General features: G+C 34.9%; 1 long non-coding RNA gene across 1 annotated transcript; it reads left to right on the forward strand.

Moving 5' to 3' along the window:
* The first annotated feature begins 5,712 nt into the window (after positions 1–5,712).
* On the forward strand, positions 5,713–8,912 carry LOC110713209. The gene is made up of 4 exons (XR_002509809.1): positions 5,713–5,909; positions 6,319–6,426; positions 6,534–6,619; positions 8,606–8,912. It is a non-coding gene; the product is annotated as an uncharacterized LOC110713209 (long non-coding RNA).
* The last annotated feature ends 904 nt before the right edge of the window (positions 8,913–9,816 follow it).

Below are 9,816 nucleotides of genomic sequence, written 5' to 3' on the forward strand. Positions count from 1 at the left end.
TAGGCTAGGTTTTCTTCATATTTTTATGCTCGTGTTTAGTCTTTTATGTCGTATTTTTAGGTAATAAGGCTTGATTTGTGTGTTTGTGTGTTAGTTTAGAGAAATGCGTGCTTTTAATGGTTTTCTTATTATTTTATTCATTTCTCTGCTATTTCTCTCGCTTCTCCGTTTCTTTGACTTGTTTTGTAGGTATGTCGAGTTCCTCAGGATTTAATAATCAAGGAGGGAGCTCAAGTGCAATATTCAAAGAATTTAACAGAGCCAAGTTAGAGAAGCCAAGCATACAAGTCAAGCTAACCAAGGAAGCTTCGCAAGCATTAGTGCCTTGAAGCCGCCCCGAGAAACCGCACCAAAGCAGCGAAGCAGCATCCGCCAACCCCCGAGCAGCAGCCAGCGCACAGCAGCCCAGCTGAAAGCCACGGGCTGGCCGCGGGCGCGGGGTTGTTGCAGCCTCAAAAGTAGCAAAATCGATCAGGAACTCTCGGCGGGCAGGCCGCGGGCACTCCGCAGGTGCGGGCTTTGGCCGCGGGCGCGGCTTCCCTCGTGCTCTGTTCTCCTCCGCAGGCGCGGCCGATTTCTCCGAGGGCGCGACTTTCTGGGTTTTATTTGCGATTTCATTTCTTTTCTCCTTTTGTATATATATTGTAAGGCCTTCTTTATTATATAGACATGAAAATCTTTAGATTAGAATAGTTTCTCTCTCCTCTAAGGAGGATTAGGTTAGTTTAGGAGTCTCTCTCTAGATTAGGAGTAGTTTTAGAGAGAGAAAGTGAGGGATTTTAATGGTGATCGAGAGATTGAAGATACAAGGGTGACAATTGTGTTAAAGATCTTCTCTATTATCAATGAGCATTGTTAACTCTATCACACCTTATTGATTTGTTTAATTTCATGTTTGTTTGATTTGATTTTGATCTTTGATGCTAGATTAGTGTAGTTGTTCTTGATATATTGTTGACTCTTGGTTTCTTTAGTTGATTGTTGATAGATGATGTTATTTGAGTAGTTGTTGGATAGGAATTGGGTGAAACTTGTATGATTGATTAATTGTGATTAATTTGGGAATTGTGTTGATTGATTTTTGAGATTAAAGTGATTAGTGAAGGTTTGCATGTGTGTAATTCGATTAGGCCTTGAGAATTATGCTAGATTGCATTGTAATTGCTAATGACACGCAATTAGGAGATAACTTAACAATTAGGAGATAGCTCTTGACTCCAATTGATAGCTCTTATCATTAGTCTTCACAGCCTTTGATTGGCATGATCTTCCTAAGTTGTTGCTATTGACATGATTACTTGTTGATCCCCGTTCCTAGTGCTTTATTTATTTCACTGCTTGTTTTGTTAGTTGTCAGTGTTACATCTTACCTTCGATTTTGACATAGCTAAGGCGCATAATTGAAAGTGCTTGAACATTACCGTTCCTTTGGGTTCGACCCTTGACTTTCCTTTATACTCGTATTTAGGTTTGTTAAGTGTTTATAAATTTAGTTTGACCAAGGGAGGATTAGATAACGACCTACTTTTCCCCTCGTCAGTGGCATGTTAGAGAGCATGTTTTATTAAATTAAATGTTTAATTTAGTTTGTAATATTGAAAAGGAATTTTATTATGGTTTATATAATTTTTATTGATTCTATAAGCATGAGGAAAGAGCTATATAAGTGTTTATGTACACGAGGAATAAATTGTATGTTGGTGCCTTAGTGCACTTAAGGTGTTTTTAACACCGAGGGATAGGATTTGTGGCGCTTTATCCGTTTAAGGTGTCATTGGCACCGAGATGGAATTAAAAAGGATTCAACATCAAATATTATGTGGTCACTAATTATTCAAGAATTAAATTGGTGTATTTGATTGATTATATAATGATTGTTGATGGGATTATTATTGTTTGAGAGTCATTACCAAGTTTAATAATCTGTAGATAACCTAAAGTGAAAGAGATTACGCACCAAAACTCTTGGAACGTATATACCTTGAGTATGAACATATGGGGGGAGTTCTGTAACTTTATATTTGATCATAACTTCTACTATAGTACAGGACGCTGTAAATACCTTTTATTATTATTATTATGCTGAACAAGGGTTGAGACTAGGTCGTTGGACTAATCTTCCCTAAGCCAAACAAAATTTGTAATCACTCAACACACCCTTATAACTAGCACAGGAGTAAGTTGAGGGTCGAACCACTAGGAATGGGAGGTGAAAGCTAATGCTAAAGCTAAGCTATTTCGAAGTAATGAAGTAATGTGTGTATATTCTAAATCAAACAAACAATCAAAATGAATTCAAATCTATCAAACACTAGGGTTTAGGATCTACATATACATGCAATGGATACAACTAATTGGGAATGGAATTGACTAAATCGAGTGTTGCGAGGGAAAATCAATTTCCCCCAATTACCATCAATCCATTACTCATATATGCTTCACCATTCCCCTAGCAAGAAAAATACTCACAATCCATGGAAATCAAGATCAAAACTAAGCTAAACAACAAATTCATCATCATCATATTAATCAAGCTAAAATCAATCAAAAATCGATCAACTTGAACAATTAACAAAGTAATTGAAATCAAAAGCTAAAGATTGCATTAAAGTAAAAGAAATCCTTACAAACTTGCTTCAAATCAATGGAGAAAATTCTTAGAATCATCAATCTTCAATTATCAATCAAGAACTTCTCTCTCTACAAACTAGAGTTTCTCTCTCTACCAATCTAAACGAATTCTATTCTAATTCTAAAAAGAACTCTCTCTAAAAATAAAAGGAAAGTTTATATATAGTAAAACTAACAATGAGAAATTAGTTAGATCGTCCAAAATAGACTCGAACAGGCGCGGCCAAATACAAGGGGGAGCACGGCCGCGCAAAACTGGGTACGGAACAGGGACCTAGAGAGGCGCGTCCGTTCCCGAGAGAGGCGCGGCCTCGCCATAGTCGCGAGCGCCCGCTCCTGGGAACAGGGCAGCCCCCTTCACCATCATTTTGATGCTGCTCATGCGCTCCACTCAATGCTCTTGATAAACACGGGACATGACAGACCCAAAATCACATCAATGGTGGGTTCAACACGAGAATTAGGCCCTTACAGCTTGAATGCATGTCCTAAGGTCTAATGGAACTTGCACTTATCCATGCTTGAGCTTCAAATGGAGAACACTAGGCATCTTAATTAATGCCAAACTTGGGAAGGGGTTTGGGGAATCTTTGGATAATGACCTTAACCTGAAAAATTAAAGAAAATAAACAAATAAATGAGAAAAACATAAGAAAAACCAAGAAATTCATGAAAATGGAAATTTAACTAAGTAAAGAGCAAACTAAAGAAATAAAGAGCAAAATTAAGGAAAAACTAAAGAAAAGAGCTATAAAATAGCATGAATTTCACCCTAAAGAGAATCAAATGATTTCCATAAATGACACTCATCAAATTCCCCCAAGCTAAACTTTTGCTCGTTCTCGAGCAAAACAAAGCAAGAAAAAATAAGGATGAAAGACTTATTTAAAAAAAAAGAAAAAGAAAGACATGAGATGGGAATATACACTAAGACTCACTAACGTAAGAATCACGGTTGTTTTTAGCTACAACAAGCCCTTTAAACCCCAAAGTCGCCTATGAGGACGAGTGAGGTCTCATAAAGGTTACCTAAGAGCTTAACCCATAACTCTTTAAAATAAAACGAGGTAAAAACATTAAAAGAAAAGAAGGTAAATCAAAATTTTCAAACAAATAGCTCTTGATAAGGATTTTCGCAAACGATCAAATGCAAGTGAATGAACACTTTTCTATATGATAGTGGTATGAATGCTCTAAGATATCCACAGTTGACTGAAACATAAGGTATGCTAAGTGTAGAGAACTAATAATGCGCAATCCACTTTCATCCCAACCAATCTAACCGCGTTCTCCTAATGGCTTCAAATCTTCCCTTAGTAAGTGTCTCTATGGTTCCTTAAAGGAACCGGGAAAGAATAAAGTTTGAGGGTTCTCGACATCTTGACCTTGCATCCGTTCTCCTTAGGCTTTAACTCACAATGCCCTCCCTCGGTATGTGACTCAACCACTAGGTCGAAAGGACTTTCCCAAAGGTTGTAATGTAAGGGCAAAAGGTTAGGGGTAGGCAAAAAATTTAGAATTTGGTGGTACACCTAGGTTATGAAGCAAAGATTGGCCAAACCTCGACACCAAAACCAAGAAGTCACCAAACAAAAAAATACTAACACCCCCAAGCTTATTCAAAGCTATATCCACAATCATATATACAAAAAGCGTAAACGCTTCTCCCCCAAGCTTAAAGGATGCATTGTCCTCAATGCTTGAAAAAGGGAAAAAGAATCACATCAAAATATTTTTGAATCATCTCATTTTCACTTTTTTTTTATATATTCAAAGCAAATGTCCTCGCTTATTATAACTTTTGACGGCTTTTCCAATATTGAATTTATTATGTCCTTGCCTCCTTTAACTTTGGACGACTTTTTCCATCATTCATTTTCCATTATTCACAATATATACAAAAGACAATCTTGCTTACAAATAGAACCAATATCCAACCTTATATACCACAAACTCCAAAAACATGACCATTTGCTTCACAAAAACAAAAAATGGAACAAAAAGAAACAAAAGGCTCAAAATTCTAAAGATGTGGCTTGAAAAGAAAGGGAAAGGCTCAAATGGTTAGCAAGAAGGCAAATGTAAACCCAATGAACTAAAAATAAAGAAGAATATCCTAGAAATGAAAAATTACCACCCTGAAAAGATGCCTTTGTCCTTCCTAGTTGGTTCGGTCTCATGTTTGAGAATTATGAGTCAAGATTCAAGATTAGGTATGCAAAGGCCAAGGATCCACTTCGCACATTCAAAATATGATGAAGGCTTGAAAAAGAAGAATTCTCACACGGTTGTAGCAAAAACTTACTAAAGTTGTCAATCCACCAAAGGAAGCAACTCCGTTATACCACAAACCAAAAGAATCCGGCTTCAAGGCCCCAAAAGGTCTAAACCACTACCTTAGAATACCCTATCCTAGAGTCAACCATGAATACTCTCAAAGCATGCACACCGAAAAAACATAGGAAAGCACACATTCAAAGGCAAAATCCCGAATTGTAGAATGTCCAAAGATAAGAGCTAAAAAAGCAAAAAGAAAAATATAGCCTATAAAATTTATTATTATTATTATTATTATTATTATTAATAATTTTATCAAAGAAAGAAAAAGAAACTTAGAGAGAAAAGCATAAGAATGAGAGCAATCACAAGTAAAACCTAATCGTCAAACAAGCGGTCATTCGGCAACAACGCCAATGACCCCAAACACGCTAGGTGTTACAAGGCAAACATCCTCGAACAATCAACTCATCCTAATCTAAACCTATTCTATACAATCAAGAAAGAAAAAGGTAGAAAAGAAAAAGAAAGATCTCACCGGGTACTACTAGTGGAAAAAACTTCATTTGTAACGGCTCATTTGTAACGGGCATAATAAAATCCGTTACGAAAAGACTATTCGTAACGGGCAATATGTATGACTGATACAAATAACAACTATTTGTAATGGGAAAAAAAATTCCCGTTACGAATATACATTTAATTGTAACGGGCAACTAAAGTCCGTTACGAATAATTTTTTAACCGTACCTGACAAAATATTGCCCGATACAAATACACTTGTGATGGGGCGGAATTTTCTGAGAGGAGTAAGCCCATTATATTAGAGTATTAGGGTTTCAACACAGCCGCCAAACTTTCACTTCCTCTCTCATTTCATTTCTCTCTCTGTCTTGCTCTCTCTCCTCACTCAATCTCCTCCCTCCAATTTTGTTCAGTTTTGCTTGATAATGTTAGATATTTGAAACAACGATGAGAATAATCTTATCTTCTTCTCTGAGGTATGATTTTTTAATTATCATTTTGAACTATAATGTTTTTAGCTTACATTTGGGATTTTGTGAAGTTTTTTTTTTTGATAAATTTTGTTGGATTTTGAAGATCTGAGTTGATCTGATGAATTATGAGGACTGGATTAATGTTGATTGGGATAATGAAGATGGTAAAAATGATTGTTCAATTGTTGGTGTTCGATATTCGTGTTCAATTTTTCTGGGTTTTGTTTGGTTTTTCGTTTTATGTTGATAATCTATTGCATTGTTTTTTTGTTTTTTATTTTTTATGTTCTTCATGAGAAGTGAGAAGCCCAGTAACGGGCTCTTGTTTTGAGCTAAACCGCCTCTCAATTTCTTTAGTTTTTTCAGATCAATCTAAAATTTAATTTCTCTAATTTTCGACGCATTTTTCCAGCTTTGAAGATCAACAATGGCGGGTAAATACATCGTCGGCTCACTCGTTGGATCCTTTTCGTTGCTTATGATTGCGATTACATAATGTCTGATCAGAAGATTTTCGGAGGTAAAATTTCTCAAAAAATTCACAAAATTTATTTCCAGTTTTTATTGAATTAATTAATTTTATTTTGATCTAGTAAAAATTGCATAAAATTCGACTACTGAATGCAGGCATGGCCTCGTACTACTGGACCTCCGGTGGTGATGAACCCTATCAGTCGTCAGAACTTCATCATCAAGACTACTGAATCTTGAAGGTTCTTTGTTTCATGATTTGGTTTACGTTTTTTTTTTTTGTCGATTGTTATTATCTTTAATTGGAACAACAGTTTTCAAAAAAAAAAAAAAAATTGGAACAACAACAGGATGAAAATTGTATTGATGTTTTGATTAGTAGATTGGAACTCGTTCTAAAGGATTTGAAATAATAATTTTATGAAACCAAACATGTTTTTACTTAAGAGATTCTGCTGCCTTGGTTTTTGGAAGTGGATTTGTTGTTAATATGGCGTTTTTATTGTTATCAGTTTGGTGGTAATGCTGGAAATTTGAGTTTGTTGTTTTATTATTGTGAATGGAAATTGGGGTGAATTCAATTTACGGTGTTTTATGAACACTTCTCCGTTAGTTCATCTTCCTACTTATTTCATTTCTTTTTAATGTCCCTTTTTGTTTTTCTTCCCTATTTTATTGCTATCTTCTAGCTTAATTGTTGGGATTTTTAATTGGTGATATTTATTTGGGGCATCAAATTTTTTTTTCATAATCCTTTATGTTTGTCTTGAAAAATTGAAATGTTGTTCAATGGTTATAATGGTTTTGATATAATTAATCAATACTTGATTTCTTGTAATCCAATTGATAGTTTAGGTACAAGTTTAAGTGTTTAACTGATTGTTGACTGATTGTGCTTTTTGGGAAAAAGCTATTGTAGAATCATCATCTAGGTCTCTTGACATATGCCGAAATTACTCCTTGAACCTTGTGCTTTTTTTTGCACTCGTTGAATTATCATGGTTTATGCATTCTATCACTAAGATCTATCAGGATTCAGGATTGCCTCCTATCACATACCAAATTGTATTTTAAGATGGTGTGGTAGCATTATAATATTGAGAATGTTAGGCTTTAGGCCATTATATTCACTTTGTATATTGGTATGTACTGTGATCATTACTAGCATAATAATTATGATTCAGATCAAGCCTTACCGAGATTGGACTACCTTTTCTTGCCCTTGTGCATAGGCTTAGGCAAGACCTCAACACAGTAAATAAACAGATACTTTTTTATATTAAGGTTTCCTTCCCAACCTGAAAATTATCTAGTCAACAAAAAGATTAGGGCATAGCATACCCAACCAGTTACTCACTCACATGCTCAAGAAAGATCTAAAGGTCTGAACTGAGATCCACTGATGCATATTTAGACAACCTTGGCTGCGTAGCATATATTGTTAACTGATGATCATAGACATTTCAAGTGGTTGAGAAGTATCATATATAACCTCAAAATCTTAGACCATAGCTGATTGGGTCATAAACATTTAATCAGCCCATTTAGTTTTCATTAAAATGTTCCATGCCAATGCGTCTTTAAAACAAAGTAGTGTGTGTACATTGGATACGTGGAGTGATTATAAGATTATTGCTAACTTATACCCACCCGATTGGTAGTGTCTGTATATGTGATCCTTGATATGAAGTCCTTCCCAGTCCCTTATCATTGAAATTACATGCCCATGTTCCAAGGCTTAGATTACCTCTAAAGATTGTTTCAATGTCATTTGGTTAAGTCTTTGCATTTGAGCTGATTTATCGAAAGAAACATCATGGCCGAGCTACAACTTCTCTATTTTTAATTTGCGGTGTTTTGTGAATTGGTGTTATAGTTTTTGCTGTGTTTTTTTTTTCTTTTTCTTTTTTTTTTATTGGTAAGAGAGAAGGAATTACTATCATTTGAGTCCACTCTTGCCCTCATTATCTCTTTTATCATTAACTTGTTTGTCATAAAATGCTGCTGTAGTAAATTATTATGTGTCTTTCTGTATCGTCATATTAAAATCTTATTTTCAAAATAACCATTGTTTTTTAATCACTCTTTTTTGTCTTTTTTTTTTCTTTCTAGATTTTATGATTATCTTAACCTTCTAAACATATGTCCTACTAACTTTACATTGTTTTGTGTAATATGATTCTAAATAATTGAGTGTTCTTATTTAATGTATGCTGTGGGTGTTTCAGGTTCCTAAGGCAGCCTCAGAATTTGAGATCAAAGTTGCAACATGGAAAAATGGTGGAAGATGTATATTATTACTATTGAGATTTGTTTTGCTCTATTTTTATAGTTTTTATTAGGTTATAAAGAATGTAGACATTTATTTTTATTTTATTTTTATTTTTTTGAAAGAAGAATGTAGGCATTTACATTCTTGTAATAAAGAATGTAAGCATTTTTTTTTTAAAGAAGAATGTAGGATTGTATATAATGTGTGTAAAATATAATTTTATAAATTTCTCTAATTAATGGATAATGATTGTGCAAGTCCAATCCAGCATGTGCTAGATTATTTTTATTTTTTTAATTTGGGCATACATTATTTGTAACGGGCAAATGTCATGCCCGATACAAATAACCCCTTATTTGTAACGGGCGTTTTAATGTCTGTTATGAATAATCCCGTTATCCGTAACGGGCATTTGGGTGCCCGTTACAAATAACCACTAACAGGCAAGTGCCCGTTACGAATAATATTTTTATCTGTAACGGGCAAGTGCCCGTTACAAATAATATTTTTATCCGTAACAGGGGTATACGTAACAGCCGCTGCCCGTTACGAAAGGCCTATTATTGCCTGTTACGAATAGGCTTTTTTCCACTAATGTACTCCAAGCAATGCTAATGAGTATAAATGAAAGGAAACGCAAATCGTCAGGATGTTCCAAAAGCAAAAGCAAGGATAACATTTCAAGAGAGAAAAAAGAAAGCTATATACAAAAAGGAAAATGTTAGTAACTTCAAACAATATCAGAGGTGGCAAAAATGATCAGATAAGAAGAGAAAGAGAATCATAGAGCAGAGAGAAATATCATCCAATCAGGAAACAATCAACCATAAAACACATGTCAAGAACTAGATTAACAACATATCATCATCATCAGAAATCATCAGACAGAGAACATCATCATGAATCATCAGCAGAAAACTATCTTAAGAAACAAACATCATCATAAATCATCATCACATAAAGACACCAAGTTTAAAACAAAGCCATAGTGAACCATAAAAGCAAGGGGAAACAAAAGAAGCACAGCAGACATAACAATATTCCCCCAAGCTTAAAATAAGCAACCCCCCCCCCCCCAACTAAAACCAAGCTAAAACCAAGCTACAAGCTTGCAAAGAAACAAAAGAAAAGCAAACAAGCATAAAAGGAGGGTAGCTAAAATGGCAT

The sequence above is a fragment of the Chenopodium quinoa genome, unplaced genomic scaffold, assembly GCF_001683475.1.
Source record: "Chenopodium quinoa cultivar QQ74 unplaced genomic scaffold, ASM168347v1, whole genome shotgun sequence".
NCBI lineage: Eukaryota > Viridiplantae > Streptophyta > Magnoliopsida > Caryophyllales > Amaranthaceae > Chenopodium > Chenopodium quinoa.